Raw genomic sequence first — 19,628 nt, forward strand, 5'->3', positions numbered from 1 at the left:
GCTTTTCATAGTTACAATTGCCTTGTCAAGGCTTATGATTTTCATAGAACTTAATGATCTTTGATATGTATCTCTATCATGCTGTTCATATAGGGAACTTGATAAGGATAATTTGATTGTGTCGCTGAGTCCAATTCAATGAACTTAGGAAAATCTCATGTGTGGAGAAGAATCCTCTAGCTCTCCCTTAATCCATATTTCCTTCACAACTTAGTTGTTTGCTGCTGTCAGTTTTACTTTATTCTAAATCGTCCAAATTCTCCCCAATCATTGTTCCCTTAACTTAGTTTCCAGTTTAATAAGTCTAATTTGTGTTGATTAGCATCCCTCCTAATCCCCGGAATACAACGATCCCTACTTACTCGTACTACGATTGCATAATTTATAGGGTTTAATTTGTGCGTTAGTTATTTCTCGTGCCAAATTTTGGCGCCGTTGCCGGGGATTAGCAAAATTGCTAATCTTCCGTTTGTTTCCTTTTTCTTATGTTTCTGATTTTGTTTTGTTTTGTTTTAGGTACTAGTTTATGACTCGAAGTTCACACCCTGTTCGTGCGCACATATTGGACTTTGACGACGATTTCGAATGAACTTTGAGAAGGAAGAGGAAGCAGCCAGAACTCAATCCCTCTAGTTCTAGTTCGAACCTGAATCTGAAGGTGAAACGGACTTGGAAGAGGAACAAGACATGGCTGTAGACAATCGAAAATCAAGGAACTTTCAGCCTCTGGATTGGACACTGCAGTCCCTCTTTGCATTCAATACCCTAGGGCAGCTGCAGGTAAGACCGATGAGTTTGAATTGAAGTCGAGTTTGCTACATCACATTCCCAAATACCATGGGCTGTCCATGGAAGATCCAAACAAGCATTTGAAGGAATTTGAAGTAGTATGTTCAAGTATGACACCCATTAACGTGGATGGGAATATTTTGAAGATGAAAGCCTTCCCATTCTCTCTTATGGACAAGGCTAAAGATTGGCTCTATGAACTAGCACTGGAACCGTCACTTCTTGGGAAAGTATGAAGAAAGCATTCTTAGAGAAATTCTTCCCAACTTCAAGAGTCATTCTTTTGAGGAAGAAAATTAGTGGAATTCAACAAGGCCCGGGAGAATCCTTTCCAGGGTACTATGAGCGTTTTAAGACGTTAGTTGCATCCTGCCCACAACATCAAATGAAGGAAGAGCTTTTAATTCAATATTTCTATGAAGGACTACTTCCACTGGAGAGACAAATGCTTGATGCTTCAGCGGGAGGTGCTTTGGTTGACAAAACACCAGTTGCTGCGAAGATCTTAATAGCAAACCGAGCTTTGAATGCACAACAATACGAAGGAGTTGGAGGGAGAGATCATACACGGCCAGTCCTTAATGAGGTAAGTGCTATTTCGGAACTTCAATCTCAAATGGCTAATCTCTCTACTCTTATTTCGCAGGTTGTTGAAGGATCCAAAGTGCAAAGTACAGCCACTTGTAGCGTGTGCTCTATGCATGAACACCCCACCGATCAATGTCCTCAATTAATAGAGAATGGGGATGGGAAAGTGCCAATGCCGTAGGTTATCAAGGCCAAAATCAACCTAGGTATGACCCGTTTTCAAACACCTACAATTTGGAGAGATCATCCAAATTTGAAGTGGAGGGAGCCTCAACAACAACAAGGCGGATATAGACAGCCACCTCCAGGGCTCTATCAAAGGCCGTTCGCACCACCACAGCCTCAACCACAAACTGCCCAATCAAATTCAGGTTCGCCATTGGATAATGATCAAATGCTTAAAGTACTAACTTCTTTGACTCAGGGTTTACAAAATCAAGCCAAAGAGATGAGCGAAGTGAAGAAGCAAATTGGGCAGATGGCGGAGTTCATGGGACAGTTTAGAGAAGAAGGCAAACTACCTAGCTCAACCATTGTCAATCCAAAAGGAGGTTTTGAAACGGCTAAAGCTATCATCTTGAGGAGTGGTAAAGAGATTGGAACCAATCCCAAAATGTCCAAACAAAGCCCAAAAGAGAACGAAAAGCTGCTGCTCAAAGAGAAGGAGGTGGACAAAGCCACGGCAAGGGAGGAACAACCCTTGCTGCAGTCCCCCAAAGCTCCTACACAACCAAACTCAGGTAAGGTTGTTCCAAATTCAACTCATTCTAACCCTATCCCACCAAATGTGCCTTTCCCTCGCAGGTTTATGCAATCTAAGAAAGAAGAGAATGAAAAAGACATCTTAGAGACTTTCAGGAAGGTACAAGTCAATATCCCACTTCTTGACGCAATAAAGCAAGTTCCAAGATATGCTAAATTCTTGAAAGAGCTTTGTACAACAAGGAGGAGGATTTCAAACAAAGAAGTGGTAAGGGTAAGTGAGAATGTTTCCGCAGTTTTGCAACGAAAACTGCCACCTAAATGCAAAGATCCAGGTAGTTTCACAATCCCTTGTGTTATTGGTAACACCAAGTTTGAACATGCCATGTTAGATTTAGGTGCTTCCATTAATGTCATGCCATACTCTATTTATGCATCTATGAACTTAGGAGAGCTTAAAAATGATGGCGTTATAATTCAATTAGCCGATCGTTCTAATGCATATCCGAAAGGAGTTTTGGAAGATGTTTTGGTGCAGGTTAACCACTTGATATTTCCAGCAGATTTTTATGTGCTTGAGATGGAGGATTCGGCCCATTCTACACCATTGCCAATCTTACTTGGATGACCTTTCATGAAAACAGCCCGAACCAAGATCGATGTGTTCAAGGGGACGTTGACAATGGAATTTGATGGTAATATCATTGATTTCAATATTTCTGAAGCTATAAGGTACCCTATTGATGATCACTCATGTTTCTCTATTGATGCATTTGATTCTTTGGCGCAGGAATATCTCGAATCCCTAGATAGGGATGTCCTTGAAACCACCATTGTTCAGGGAATTGAACTCATCAAAAATGGGGCCGAACCTAATCATGAAGAAATTGGCGAGATGGTGGCTGCCCTTGAGTCACTGCCACAATATGTTGGTAAGTCTCCAATCCCAATCCCAATTCCCGTTTCTACTAACAAGTTGTTACCTTCGGTGATTCAGGCACCCACTCTCGAGCTTAAACTGTACCGAATCTTTGAAGTATGTCTTCTTGGGAGATAAAGAGACTTTTGCCTGTCATAATCTCTTCATCACTCACACAGCGTGGAGGGGGAAAAACTAGTTCGGGTGTTGCAAGAGTACAAAACAGCTATTGGATGGACTTTAGCTGACATCAAGGGACTTAGTCCTACAACATGCATGCATCGCATACTTCTAGAGGAGGGGGCTAAACCAACTCAAGAGGCTCAACGCCGACTCAACCCTCCAATGATGGAAGTTGTGAAAAAGGAGATCATTAGGCTTCTTGATTGTGGGGTCATTTACCCAATTTCGGATAGTCGTTGGGTTTCACCGGATCAAGTTGTACCAAAGAAATCAGGAGTCACTGTGGTAAAAAATGAAGAGAATGAACTTGTCCCCACTCGTATCCAAACAGGTTGGAGAGGTTGCATTGATTATAGGAAGCTTAACGCCACCACAAGGAAAGATCACTTCCCTTTGCGGTTCATTGATCAAATGCTTGAAAGGTTAGCCGGTCATTCTTTTTATTGCTTTCTTGATGGCTATTCGGGATATAATCAGATTGTTATAGCCCCAAATGACCAAGAAAAGACTACTTTTACTTGTCCGTTTGGTACTTTTGTTTATCGACGAATGCCATTTGGTTTATGTAATGCACCAGCCACCTTTCAAAGATGCATGGTAAGTATCTTTTCCAATTTCGTTGAGAAGATTATTGAGGTTTTCATGGATGATTTTAGTGTCTTTGGTGACTCTTTTGATGGCTGTTTAACTAATCTCACGTTGATATTAAAACGTTGCATTGAAACCAACCTTGTTTTAAATTGGGAAAAATGTCACTTCATGGTAAAACAAGGCATAGTTTTAGGACATATAGTTTCAGAAAAGGGAATTGAAGTTGATAAATCAAAAATAGGTCTTGTACGCCACTTACCCTCTCCCACTTCGGTGAGAGAGGTTCGTTCTTTCCTTGGACATGCAGGATTCTATAGACGTTTTATCAAAGATTTCTCGAAGATTTCAACACCCTTGTGCCGACTTCTACAAAAGGATGTGCCATTTGTGTTCGATGACGAATGTGAGAAGGCGTTCAATCACCTCAAAGAATTGTTAACTTGCACCTATCATTGTTCCACAGATTGGAGCCTTCCGTTCGAGCTTATGTGTGATGCATCAGATTATGCTTTAGGGGCTGTTTTGGGACAACGGAAGGACAAGAAGCCACACGTCATCTACTACGCATCCCGAACCTTGAATGATGCTCAATTGAATTACTCCACCACTGAAAAAGAACTTCTTGCTGTTGTGTTTGCTTTAGATAAGTTTCGTTCTTATTTACTTTGTACTAAAGTTATAATTTACTCGACCATGCAGACTTTGAAGTACTTACTCACAAAGAAAGAAGCCAAACCAAGGCTTATTCGCTGGATGCTTCTTCTTCAGGAGTTTGACGTGGAAATTAGGGACAAAAGAGGATGTGAAAATGTAGTGGCTGACCACTTGAGCCGTTTAGTACATGAAGAAGACCTTCTACCTATTCCAGAGGCATTCCCAGATGAACAATTGCTGACCATTGAGGTAAGTGAGCCATGGTATGCTGATATTGTGAATTATATTGTGTCTAAACAAGTTCCAAGCACCATAACTAGGCACCAACGCGATAAACTTAAAAAAATTGCACGGTTTTATGTGTGGGATGACCCTTATTTGTGGAAATATTGCCCTGATCAAATTATTCGTAGATGTGTGCATGATTCTGAGTTTAATTCAATCTTAACCTTCATCACACTTATGCATGTGGGGGTCACTTTGGTACACAACGCACAGCACTTAAGGTTTTAGAATGTGGATTTTATTGGCCTACTATCTTTAAGGATGCTAGAATTTTTTGTATGACTTGTGATCGTTGTCAAAGAACGGGTCAATATAGGTGCAAAAGATCAAATGCCGCATAAACCCCTATCTTTTCATGTTGAGATTTTTGATGTTTGGGGTATTGATTTCATGGGCCCTTTTCCTTCTTCACATGGTTTTAATTATATCTTACTTGCTGTGGATTATGTTTCAAAATGGGTGGAAGCAAAAGCCACCCGTACCAATGATTCCAAAGTGGTTGCAGATTTTATTAAAACTAACATATTTGCAAGATTTGGAATGCCACGAGTACTTATAAGTGATGGGGGCTCTCACTTTTGTAATCGGACCATAGAGGCACTACTTAAGAAGTATAATGTCACGCATAAGGTTTCAACACCTTATCATCCCCAAACAAGTGGACAAGCCGAAGTTTCCAACCGGGAAATCAAGCAGATCTTGGAAAAGACAGTTTGGACCAACTCGAAAGGATTGGAGCTTGCGTTTGAATGATGCATTCAGTGGGCATATTACTGCCTACAAAACACCAATTGGAATGTCTCCTTTCGGCTCATTTATGGGAAACCATGCCATCTTCCAGTTGAGTTGGAGCATCGTGCACATTGGGCAGTCAAGACTTTCAACATGAACATTGATGCCGCTGGACTTCATAGGAAATTGCAATTGAATGAACTTGAGGAAATTCGGACTGAAGCTTATGAGAAAGCTCATATTTACAAGGAGAAAACAAAGGCTGTCCATGACAAGATGATTCAGTATTAAAACGTTTTCTGTGGGGCAGAAAGTGTTACTTTTCAACTCTCGCCTTCGTTTGTTTCCGGGTAAGTTGCGTTCTAAATGGATTGGTCCTTTTGTTGTTACTAATGTTTTTCCCTATGGTGCAGTCCAAATTCAAAGTTTTAAGATGGGACATGAATTCAAAGTGAATGGACACCGTTTGAAGCCATAGTATGAGTCTTTTGAGGAGCATGTAGTGGAGGATGTACCTCTCCATGCCATTGGCCCTAGTGAAGCTTAAAGGGAGGTACCGTCCGACTGGAAGACGTTAAAGCAAGCGCTTCTTGGGAGGCAACCCATGTGTTCAAATAGAAAGACAACGGAATCTCCAAGCTCTATAACCAGATTTGCTCTCTTTTACTCTTCTCTTTATTATTTTTACTTTGCTATGATTGTCTTGTTTGCTAGTTGTCTCTCATTGCTTTCTTGTTTAAAGTTTTCTTTTGAAACATTGAGGACAATGTTTAGTTTAAGTGTGGGGGTGTAAACAGAGTGCTTTTCGTGATTTATTTTCAAAATTCACCACCTATCACTACTAATGTTGTTATTCACTGTTTTAAAAAGTGTTTTCGTGCTTTATTTAAAATTTTAAAAAAACCAAAAGAGTCAAGAGTCGTTTTTGTTGTTTGTTTGTGTCTTAGGGTACCTTCCAACACAATGATGAGGATTTGGTTTTTAATTGCATGACTTTTAAAGAAAGTTACAAACATGGGTGGAAGTCTGATATGCTCTTTGGTTAATACTTAGTTATAGTTGTCAATTACGAATTCACATGTAATCACACAAAACAAAAAAAAAAAAAAAAAAAAAGATCATTTGTTTTTGTAACATCTTTGGAAGGAAGGAACTCAAACTAGCGCTACAACCCTGAGAGACTTGAGCCTGTTCTTTGTTTGGAGAGTTATTAATCTTGATATTCTTGTTTTCTAAAGTCGTTGCATGATCTCATTATTTCTTTGCTTGTTGCTACTTAGAATGCTTTTTCATCTCTTTAGTTCCAAATACTAGAACTCATGCCCGTTCCATTCAAAGCATCAAATTGATTGCGTAACAAATAATAAGATGAAGTTGTTTAGTTACCATCGAGCCAAAAAGCCTTATCCCTTGCATATGCATTGTAGGTTTAACCCTTTTGAAGCCTTATTTAGCTTATTTTCTTTGTTAGCTTGCATTATCCCTACCAAGCCTAGTATAAGAATATCCATACCCTTGTTCTTAAAGAATAGTCAAGCATGACTTGTTGGGAATTCCTTTTGATTTACTGATTTGCAGAAAAAAACAAAAACAAAAAACAAAAAAAAAGAGAGAAAAAGAAGAAGAAGGGATATGTGAATCTGACCCTAAAGTTGTATAAATCTCCCATTTGTGCTAAAAATTAGGGTGCTGCAATCACAAGTTGAATTCCAAGTGTTGATTTCATTGCTCTGTTTACTATTACTTTAATAACCTTTGTTTATCCTCAACCTTTCTTTGTTAGCCAATACCTTAGCCCCAATACAACCCTTAGACTTCTATCTTGATTGTTATGTGTTTCAATATGTGGAGTTTGAAATTGGTATGAGCTTATGGAATCCCTGGTTCTCGCTTCTAAGTAGTAGCATTCTGTTCATGAGATCATATACACGTTCGTATTAATAATTCCAGAAAGTGCTTTCTTTGTTATAACATATGTGAGTGCTAGTCTACACATTTACATCAATCTTCTCACATATACTTAGTATAGGGAGTGTAGTCAGAAAATCTGTGTGAAAATAGAGAGTATATCGGGTGAGGAATTGAGTGAATTCTCTAAGGCATGTTACCACTTTCAAATGTTGTTTTAATTGATTAAATGTGAGCTAGTGCGTGTTTACTGTGATTAAGTATGAGCTCGAGGGTAAGGATAGCTCAAATCTGTGTGAGTAGTGATTTTTAACATGTCATGTTTCATTGGAAATCCCTGAGGCAATTGTTGGAAGGTTTAGGTTTTGTTTTGTTTTCTTTGTTCTGCTAGGGACTAGCAGAAGCTAAGTGTGGGGGAATTTGATAGGAGCAAATTTATACGACTTTGCTATCTTATTTCTTTGCATTTACTTAGTTAATTCCCATTTATTAGAGTGATTTAGCTTATTTTCGTACTATTGTAGGTCCAAATGGCAAGATTGGCAAGAAAGGGCATTTTGGAGCATTTTAGAGCAGTTTTGGACTTGAAATGGATATATGCATGGGCCAAGATGGATGGACGTTTTTGAAGTTCGAATAGGCTAGGAATGTGCTAAAAAGATGGGGAAATTAATTCAAGAATCAGTTTCTGGGAAGTAAAAAACCCTAACTGATTTTATTTTATTTTACCTTATCCTAATCCTATTCGACCTAAATTCCAATGGAAAAGGGGGGGATTAATTTCATATTAGGAAACCTAAAAACCCTAATTTCATGGGTTTCTATTGGGCCCTATAATGCCTAAAGAAATCTGCAAATAAAACCCTACTCGTGGGTTTCTCACTGGCCCTTTTACGCTAGATCTACCACATATATAAAGGAGGGGTTGCCGCAGGAGAAGGGAGTTTTTTGGTGCCGTAGCAAGAAAGGAGAAAGGGAGAAGAAGAACTTGGCGGAACCTGCTGCATCCATTAGGTTTTTCAGAGTTCTTCCCTTGATTAGTTCAAATGTTTATTCTAGATTGCTTTTCAATTATTATGAACATGTGTAACTGAATTTCTTCTTAGTTAGAGGTGAATTCGAAGCCATGGACATATGTTTTACATGAATTGATTACTTCCAGTTATGGTTTCATAAAGTATGAATGTGATTTACTTTTCTGTTTTATTGAGGACTTATTCTTGCATGTTTATTAAGGATGCATACTTAGTTTGTATGCAGGATTTGATGCTAGAATATAAGGAATTTCACCTAATCGTTATGAACTTATATTCATAAGTAGTAAAGTCACTAGTCATGATTATGTTAAGTAAATTCTTGGCAGGAGTATCATGCTTTTCATAGTTACAATTGCCTTGTCAAGGCTTATGATTTTCATAGAACTTAATGATCTTTGATATGTATCTCTATCATGTTGTTCATATAGGGAACTTGATAAGGATAATTTGATTGCGTCTGAGTCCAATTCAATGAACTTAGGAAAATCTGAGAGTTAATTAGTGCATTCACAATTAATTTGGGGCTTTGTCATTCATACTTTATAGAAAGAGTAACTGGAGATCGATTTGTGTGCATATGTTCCATGTGTGGAGAAGAATCCTCTAGCTATCCCTTAATCCATATTTCCTTCACAACTTAGTTGTTTGCTGCTGTCAGTTTTACTTTATTCTAAATCGTCCAAATTCTCCCCAATTATTGTCCCTTAACTTAGTTTCCAGTTTAACAAGTCTAATTTGTGTTGATTAGCATCCCTCCTAATCCTCGGAATAGAACGATCCTTACTTACTGTATTACGCATTGCATAATTTATAGGGTTTAATTTGTAGCGTTAGTTATTTCTCACGCCACATACGAATTCTTTGGTTTTCAAGCGCTTAGCACCATCTCTCATATCATCTCATTCATCCCATATATCATACGACCGTTGCTTTTGAGCAACGCACCGAGCTATGACCTAAAACCCGCCACCAACACCACTACTAAATGCCTTCTAGCTCAAAGTGAACTCGACGGGCCGAGATCGGATTCCTCTCGCCATAATCGCTTGATCGAGTCGAACTCAAAATAGGCGATTATTTAACCATCTTATACCCAAACCTCATCACCATCTCGACGACGGTAGACCGTGCACGTGCGCACAACCGCACCGCATCCAAAAGAAGGACGCGTCACGTGTTAACGACATCCCCGCCTGAGTACAATGTGCCTTGAGATTTATGCGCAGCCAATCCCCCGAGTCTTGCGAGGAATGTGGCTCGGGTGACTTTTTTGTTTCCTAAACCTGCGAGGATGTGTCGCATTATGTGACACCAGGAATTGACGGTATAATGTGGGAAATGAATATATAGATCATGGAATTGACGGATATATGATGGGTACACCTAGGTGGAAAAGAGTTTATTTCTTTTCAATACTTTAAAAAGATTTTGATGATTCGATTGAATGCTTGCTTAGTTATATGTATATAGATACGCAAGCTTGAATTTTTGTACGAATATGGTACATCAGAATAATTGGATTTCTAAATGTTTTAACAATGCGGTTAGTATGTTAATATTCTATTTTCCAAAACATTATTTTTAGTCCACTCACACTTTTAAATGTTTTGCACCTCTCAGCAATAGTCGTGTACCAAAGCGCCACCACAGGACAGTCACCACTCTTCACTCATCCATTCCACTATGTAGGATTTCTTTGTAATCGCACTATTTATGTAATTAAATTGATTAGTATTGCTCTGAAATTGCCCTATGATTTCTATAAGGCCTGGGGCCATAAAGTTCTGAGGTTGGATTGCTTGAATATAAATCTGATGCATGCTGAACGATTGGAGTTATATATTGCATTTTGTACAGTGGAAAATTTTGGGAAACGACAATTTACTGTGTGAGACTCACGAATTTTTAGAAGTCAAAGTTGAGGTAACCTTGGTCCGTTAGAAGGAAATTATCAGTAAATGCTACACCACGCCGTGTGTCGGACAAGCAATGTGGTTCATTTCATTCCAAAGTGGCATTCGGGTCGGGTCCTGCTATCCAACGCCTCATCGATATTTTTACATCCCCGAAATGAACTCGCACCAAGAAAAAGTAAAGAAAGTAAAGAAGTGCAGCGCGCAGTAAGTATTGATAGTAGTGAAAGTAAAAAATGTCGCGGCAATAACTGTTGTTATAAGGTTGACCGGAATTTCATTTTCTATTGTTATGTTCCCACTTCCTACATACTTTTATATCTTTTGACTCCGGTAATATTGTATTTATTTTCAGGACTTATGGCTTTGACTGCGAATATGGATTATATGTTGTTTACGTGGGTCGGAATTAAATAGTTGTGGATCACTTATTGGTTTATGCTATAGGGATTTCTAGATCCCTTGTGGTACTAGAGGAAATGTTGTTTTGGTTTTGGAACACTTGGATTTTTGTGATCCAATAAACCATGTAGTTTTAATATCGAAGTTTACATTAGAACAAATGCAACACTGACCTAGGAATGATGAAGCTCATTCATAAGGCAATAAACATTATTAATCATAGTGAAAAGATATTTTGATGTTAAAAGAGTGCAAAAAATATTGGAGTATGTTGCTTGATAAAATGGCAAGAAAGAAACAAATATGGAGGATGTTGTAATAACCCAATCCTGAATTAATCATAAGATAATACACATTATTAATCATTGTGAAAAGATATTTCGCCTACCCATCCCGACCCTTCCCAATCCCCACCACACATGTGCTCGCCGTAATGATTAATCATTCTGATTACAACGGGATAGACTATTAACTTGCCTAGATGGGCACCAAACTGCAATACCAAATTTATTAAAATACCACAAGGCTTCTGTCATCCCACATCGAGTCCTGTCATCCCACGTCTCATCAGATATTTTTACATCCCCCAGAAATGAACTCGCACCTGAAGAAAATAGTAAAGAAAGTAAAGAAATGCAGGCGCCAGTAAGTGTTGATAGTAGTGAAAATAAAAAAATGTCGTCGGCAATAACTGTTGTTATGGGGTTGATCAGAATTTTATTTTTTGTTGTTATGTTCCCAATTCCTACATACTTTTATATATTTTGACTCCGGTAATATTGTATTTATTTTCAGGACTTATGGCTTTGACTGCGAATATGGATTATATGTTGTTTACGTGGGTCGGAATTAAATTGTTGTGGATCACTTATTGGTTTATGTTATGGGGATTTCTAGATCCCTCGTGGTACTAGAGGAAATGTTGTTTTGGTTTTGGAGCACTTGGGTTTTTGTGGTCCAATAAACCATGTAGTTTTAATGTCGAAGTTTACATTAAAACATATGCAACACTGACCAGGGAATGATGAAGCTCATTCATGAGGTAATACACATTATTAATCATTGTGAAAAGATATTTTGACGTTAAAAAGTGCAAAAAATATTGGAGTATGTTGCTTGATAAAATGGCAACATAGAAACAAATATGGAGGATGTTGTAATAACCCAATCCTGAATTAATCATAAGATAATACACATTATTAATCATTGTGAAAAGATATTTCGCCTACCCATCACGACCCTTCCCAGTCCCCACCATACATGTGCTCGCCGTAATGATTAATCATTGTGATTACAACGGGATGGACTATTAACTTGCCTAGATGGGCACCAAACTACAATACCAAATTTATTAAAATACCACAAGGATTTTGTCATCCCACGTCTCATCAGATATTTTCACATCCTCCATAAATGAACTCGCACCTGAAGAAAATATTAAAGGAAGTAAAGAAATGCAGGCGCCAGTAAGTGTTGATAGTAGTGAAAGTAAAAAATGTCGCGGCGATAATCTGTTTTATGCGGTTGATCGGAATTTTATTTTCTGTTGTTATATTCCCAATTCCTACATACTTTTATATATTTTGACTCCGGTAATATTTTTTTTATTTTCAGGACGTACGGCTTTGACTGCGAATATGGATTATATGTTGTTTACGTGGGTCGGATTTAAATTGTTGTGGATCACTTATTGGTTTATGCTATGGGGATTTCTAGATCCCTCGTGGTACTAGAGGAAATGTTGTTTTGGTTTTTTAACACTTGGGTTTTTGTGATCTAATAAACCATGTAATTTTAATGTCGAAGTTTACATTAGGACATATGCAACACTGACCAAGGAATGATCAAGCTCATTCATAATGTAATACACATTATTAATCATTGTGAAGAGATATTTTAACGTTAAAAAAGTGCAAAAAATATTGGAGTATGTTGCTTGATAAAATGGCAACATAGAAACAAATATGGAGGATGTTGTAATAACCCAATCCTGAATTAATCATAAGATAATACACATTATTAATCATTGTGAAAAGATATTTCGCCTACCCATCGCGACCCTTCCCAGTCCCCACCATACATGTGCTCGCCGTAATGATTAATCATTGTGATTACAACGGGATGGACTATTAACTTGCATAGATGGGCACCAAACTACAATACCAAATTTATTAAAATACCACAAGGCTTTTGTCATCCCACATCTCATCAGATATTTTTACATCCCCCAGAAATGAACTCGCACCTGAAGAAAATAATAAACAAAGTAAAGAAATGTCGGCGCCATTAAGTGTTGATAGTAGTGAAAGTAAAAAAATGTCGTCGGCGATAACTGTTCTTATGGGGTTGACCGGAATTTTATTTTCTGTTGTTCTGTTCCCAATTCCTACATACTTTTATATATTTTGACTCCGGTAATATTGTATTTATTTTCAGGACTTATGGCTTTGACTGCGAACATGGATTATATGTTATTTACTTGGGTCGGAATTAAATTGTTGTGGATCACTTATTGGTTTATGCTATGGGGATTTCTAGATCCCTCGTGGTACTAGAGGAAATGTTGTTTTGGTTTTGGAACACTTGAGTTTTTGTGATCCAATAAACCATGTAGTTTTAATGTCGAAGTTTACATTAGAACATATACAACACTGACCAAGGAATGATCAAGCTCATTCATAAGGTAATACACATTATTAATCATTGTGAAAAGATATTTTGACGTTAAAAAAGTGCAAAAAATATTGGAGTATGTTGCTTGATAAAATGGCAACAGAGAAACAAATATGGAGGATGTTGTAATAACCCAATCCTGAATTAATCATAAGGTAATGCACATTATTGATCGTTGTAAAAAGATATTTCGCTTATCCATCCCGACCCTTCCCAGTCCCGACCACACATGTGCTCGCCATAATGATTAATCATTGTGATTACAACGGGATGGACTATTAACTTGCCTAGACAAACTACAATACCAAATTTATTAAAATACCACAAGGCTTCAAAACTCTTTACCATATTATACCAAAAAACACAACCTATTTAAATGATTAAACAATACATAGCTCTTAATTTTAATTTCAATTAACAATGAAAATGTTGTTTTGGTTTTGGAGCATTTTGTTTTTTGTGATCCAATAAACCATGTGGTTTTAATATCGAAGTTTACATTGGAACATATGCAACACTGCCCAAGGAATGATGAAGAACGTTCATAAGGTAATACACATGATTAATCATTATGAAAAGATATTTTGACGTTAAAAGAGTGCAAAAAATATTTGTATATGCTACTCTAAAAGAAGCGATAAAATGGGAACAGAGAAAAATATATAGAAGATATTGTATGCCTAATTGTAATAGAACTATATATTACCTTCTTTTTATGGAACTGGTGCCACATCGCATGAGAAAATGTAGTGGAATGAATCATGTCCATGCGTTTGTAGTCAGATTAGTGTTTATCTGGTGGGTGAGGGGGTTTGTTCTCACCTACCTATATTCATACTTTGCAATAATGGGCACATGTGCTCGCCGTAATGATTAATCATTGTGATTACAACGGGGTGGACTATTAACTTGCTTAGATGGGCATCAAACTACAATACCAAATTTATTAAAATACCACAAGGCTTCAAAACTCTTTACCATATTATACCAAAAAACACAACCTATGTAAATGATTAAACAATACATAGCTCTTAATTTTAATTTCAATTAACAATGAAAATGTTGTTTTGGTTTTGGAGCATTTTGTTTTTTGTGATCCACTAAACCATGTGATTTTAATATCGAAGTTTACATTGGAACATATGCAACACTGACCAAGGAATGATGAAGCTCATTCATAAGGTAATACACATGATTCATCATTACGAAAAGATATTTTGACGTTAAAAGAGTGCAAAAAATATTTGTATATGCTACTCTAGAAGAAGCGATAAAATGGGAACAGAAGAAAAATATATAGAATATATTGTATGCCTAATTGTAATAGAACTATATATTACCTTCTTCTTATGTAACTGGTGCCCCATCGTGTGAGGAAATGTAGAGGAATGAATCACATCCATGCGTTTGTAGTCAGATTAGTGTTTATCTGGGGTTGGGGAAGGGTCTTCTGCTCCTTCTATCGGGCACTCTACAAATGCACACATGTCCTTGCTTCCAATATTTGGAGGGGTAAACTTCTCTGCTAGCTATGTATTTTCATTCTTCTTTTTCTTTCTTTCTATCTTAAATATAATTTTTATTTTTATTTTTGTTTATTTTGTTTATGACAGTGTCCTAGGGTGTTGGATCAAAGAAGAATAAGATGGGAAGATTAGTAGTGTAGGCTTTTGAATTTCATTTTACATATTATGTTACTTAAAAGGGTTGACTTGCGAGTCTTGTTGCGGAGGATGTGATTACACCAGGGTGGACTATTACCTTGCTTAGATGGGCACCAAACTACAATACCAAATTTATTAAGATACCATAAGGCTTCAAAACTCCATACCATATTATACCAAAAAACGCAACCTACGTAAATGATTAAACAATACATAGCTCTTAATTTTAATTTCAATTAAAATGGAAATGTTGTTTTGGTTTTGGAGCATTTTGTTTTTTGTGATCCAATAAACCATGTGGTTTTAATGTCGATGTTTATATTGGAACATATGCAACATTAACCAAAGAATGAAGGAAGCTCGTTCATAAGGTAATAGACATGATTAATCGTTACAAAAAGTTATTTTGATGTTAAAAGTTTGAAGAAAAAAAAATTGTGGATGGTACTCTAGAAGAAGCGATAAAATAGGAACAAAGAAATAGATATAGAGGATGTTGTATGCCTAATTCTAATAGAGCTATATATTACCTCCTTCTTATGTAACTGGTGCCACATCATGTGAGGGAATGTAGCGGAATAAATCATCTCCACAACGTTTATAGTCGGATTAGCGTTTATCTGGGGGGATTTGTTCCCACCTACCTAAATCCATACTTTGCAATCACTTGGGAGGTGATGAGAGGGGAGATGGCTTTTGCTCCTTTAATGAGCCACTTTAGGGATGCTCACATGTCCCTGCATCCAATATTTTAGGAGGTAAAACACATCTCCGCTAGCCATGTATTTTCATTCTTCTTTTTCTTTCTTTCGATCTTATATATAATTTTGTGTTGTTTATTTTGTTTTTGGTAGTGTCCTTGGGTGTTGGATCAAAGAAGAAGAAGACAGGAAGATCAATGGTGCAAACTTTTGAATTTCATTTTGCTTATTGTCTAACTTAAAAAGGTTGACTTGCGAGTGTTGTCGTGGAGGATGCGATTACACCGGGGTGGACTATTAACTTTCCTGGATTGCCACCAAACTACAATACCAAATTTATTAAGATACCACAAGGCTTCAAAACTCTTTACCATATTATACCAAAAAACGCAACCAAAGTAAATGATTAAACAATACATAGCTCTTAGTTTTAATTTCAATAAACAATGAAAATGTTGTTTTGGAGCATTTAGTTTTTTGTGATCCAATAAGCCAGGCGATTTAAATGTTGAAATTTACATTGGAACATATGCACCATTGACTAAGGAATGAGGGAAGCTCGTTCATATGATAATACACAAGTTTAATCATTACGAGAAGATATTTTAAGGTTAAAAAAGTGACCAAAACAATGGTAGATGTTGCTCTAGAAAAAGAAATAAAATGGAAAAAGAGAAGTTCTTATAGAGAATGTTGAACGCCTAATTGTAATAGAACTATAGATTACCTTTTTCTTATGTCATTGGTGTCACCTCACGTGAATGAATGTAGTCAAGTATTGTGAAGATTTATAAAATATTTCAAGATATTCATTTGCAGAGTGGCTGACCTTCTACAGAAGGTATTGAAAAAGGTAGTACTTTTGAATTGGTGTTCATGTCCATTTATATTTTTCTTTTAAAACATTGGCAAAAAGATGAAGGAAAAAAAAAAAGGAAACTATAGCCCAATAACCTCCCAAAATCATTTTGAAAGGCAATCTCCCTCAAATAAACCCTAATAAATTCCCTAACCCCCAAACCGTCACCATTCCCCTCTCCTCTTCCACACCCATTCTATGTATTTAAGTTGTATTGTTCTTTAGATTGTACAAATTTACTTTGGTTGTATTAAGTTGTTTATGGCTTATGTTATTAATCATTTTTACTCATATCTTGTTGATCATTATGACAAGAGATTTCGACGAGAAAAGAGTGACCAAAACAATGGTGGATGTTACTCTTGAAGAAGCTGTTGACACCCAAAATGGGGTTCAACTGAGATAGATGTGGAGTGGTGGATGATGAGTGAAGACATGAGCCAAGGAAAGTGACTACCTTCGGCAGGTTGGCGTCTTTGATGGGTTAATCAATAGGTTGGTGTCTTTGATGGGATAAGTGGAAGGTGAAGACCTTTAGCATGTTAATGACCAGTGAAGGCCTTCGGCAGGTTAGGTGATAGTGAAGGACTTTGGCAGCTAGTGACGTTCAGCATAAGAAAAGTGAATAAGCATGCATAAAACAAAGTATACGTGGTTCATCCGAATGATGGGCTATGTCCACAGAGAAAGATGTTCTCATTATGATAATATTTGTTTGCATTTATATAAGGGATTAGACCCAAAGATAAAAGGAAGAAGGCCCATGAGTCCAAGATACAAAGCCCAAGAGTCCAAGGCCCAAAGGTCCAGACCCTTTTCTAAGTAAAAAGTGGTTTTCTTTTCTAGGTGAAGGGGAGTCTTCACATCTTTTAGTCTTCCAATGTGGGACTCGTGACATTGCCCCTAGTTGTGACTTGTGGCAAGGCTTCTTTAGCTAAGGTGATGACCTCTCAAAGCATGACACATGGCTAATCTTGCTTATCTAGTTGCTCGATTAGTCACGATATCAACATAAGTGATAAAGGTGAATAGAGAAACATATGTAGAAGATGTTTGTACGCCTGATTGTAATAGAAATATGTTTTACTTCTTCTTATGTAACTTGACTACATTGCGTCATGGAATGTGACAAGACCTGACTCGAATTCCCCTTGGAATCCATGCCAAATCCTACCACCCTTCTGACACCCACAGGATGTCGAGCCCATTTACTAAAATAAATAAATAAATAAATAAATAAAATCCCTTTTTCCCGCTTTAAAGCAAAAAAGGTCAAAACTTCTACCAAAATTTAGGCAGAGTCTTCCCTGTAAAACGAACATTCTCAAATTTTTAAACCTGCAATAAGAGTACAGATAAAGTATCCAAACCCCAGCACACACAATTTAAAGCACACGCCAATTACAAATGGCCTCTAGCCACAAACCAACCCTACATGGGCATATCAGAGCATACTAAGAATTTAGTTAGTTTACAAGCCGAAAACAGAAGAAAAGTCACGAAAAGAAAATCCTACGGTGGCAACGGTTGTGTAGGGGAGTTTCTAGTCTTGGTTTTTAGTCTCTTCAACACGTGCTTGATTTGAAAACCTGTTTGATCTCAAAAATCCCTTTTTATACAAATAAACGCACGCACATCCATAGTTATGTACTAGGGGAAAACAATCCAATGCGGGATTGTTTTACTAGACCATCCGCAGAATCCTCAATGCTCATGTGGCTAGGGAATGAGCAGTCCAACCGGGACTATTGCTCCCGCACACGCACAGAGAATCCTCAATACACGTAGCGGCTGAAATAAGTCATATACGCTACCGACAGCCCGTCAAGGCCTTCTGATACACCCAATCAGGTGCCGATTCTGATACGCCCAAAGAGTTACCGCGTGCCAAAAATAAACATCTACATTAATGGGGGAGGTACACACTATGGTAAGCATAAACACAATTCAGCCCACCATCAATATATATATATATACACACACATACTACATGCACCAAAAAAAAAATTTATTGAAATTCTTATTTACTTCCATATAGTGCCATAACACCCCGTATAATTTCCGCATGCAAACGTGCATAATCTTTCATTATTTCCCATATCCAAGTAAAAACAAATATAAATTTAAAAATCTCTTTTTATGTATGAAATTTATACTTTAAAAGAATGCTTATTTAAAACCAACTCCACTCACAGAAAATCCAAGCTGGTATGGCCCAGTGGGGGTCCCGCCACTGGCTAGCCTGAGCCTGAGCACCTATTGAAGAAATATTCAGCATATGCTTAAGAATTGTATTTCGAACACGAACTTTAAATTAGAAAGAAAACCCTAATTCCCAAGATTTAAATACGTAGTTTCTGTTAAGATGGTTTCAATGGATTCAAGGTCAATGGTTTGGTCACCTTCCCTTTTTAGTGAACCTCGACTCACGGGGCCCACGACCTCCAATTTCCAAACTGAGAGTTCCCATCCAAAATAAACAACATGTCCCAATGGTTTGGTCTCGATTGAGCGGTCGGATTACTCTCGATCTCACAATCAAACGGTTATCGATTACTCAATCCTAAACTCCTTGAATCGAAGTATCCAGGACTTCGATTCCCGATCCATGAATTCCTACATGAACCTAGAGGTATGGGAAACAACATACTCATAAATGGAGTCGATCTAAGGGTTCAAACATATTGAACCCGGATATCATCTAATAGGCGTAAATCCGTTCAACTGTCATATGGCAACCAAAATTGAATCCGAACATACCATTGTACTCAAGATGACAATGGGATCAAAACAAAACACAATGGGCCATTACACCATGGCCCACACGCTTGCAGCGCGTGGGTGGCTTGAGAAATTTTTGACGACGGAAATTTTTCAAATCACCCAACGATACCTATATTATCGTGATTAGGGAAACTAAGGGAGCAACTTATATAACTGGGCCGACCTCCAATTTAGTCGAGAAGTGGCTGGAAAACGCTGCCAATGTTGGACAAAATCTAGGTTTCTAATCGAACACTCACGGCAT

General features: G+C 37.5%; 1 pseudogene; it reads left to right on the plus strand.

Annotated features, from left to right (window-relative positions):
- The first annotated feature begins 526 nt into the window (after positions 1-526).
- Positions 527-5,990, plus strand: LOC148920445 (uncharacterized; annotated as a pseudogene).
- The last annotated feature ends 13,638 nt before the right edge of the window (positions 5,991-19,628 follow it).

This window comes from Prunus mume, linkage group LG2, assembly GCF_029339155.1.
Source record: "Prunus mume cultivar Tortuosa linkage group LG2, ASM2933915v1, whole genome shotgun sequence".
In the NCBI taxonomy this organism is placed as follows: Eukaryota; Viridiplantae; Streptophyta; class Magnoliopsida; order Rosales; family Rosaceae; genus Prunus; species Prunus mume.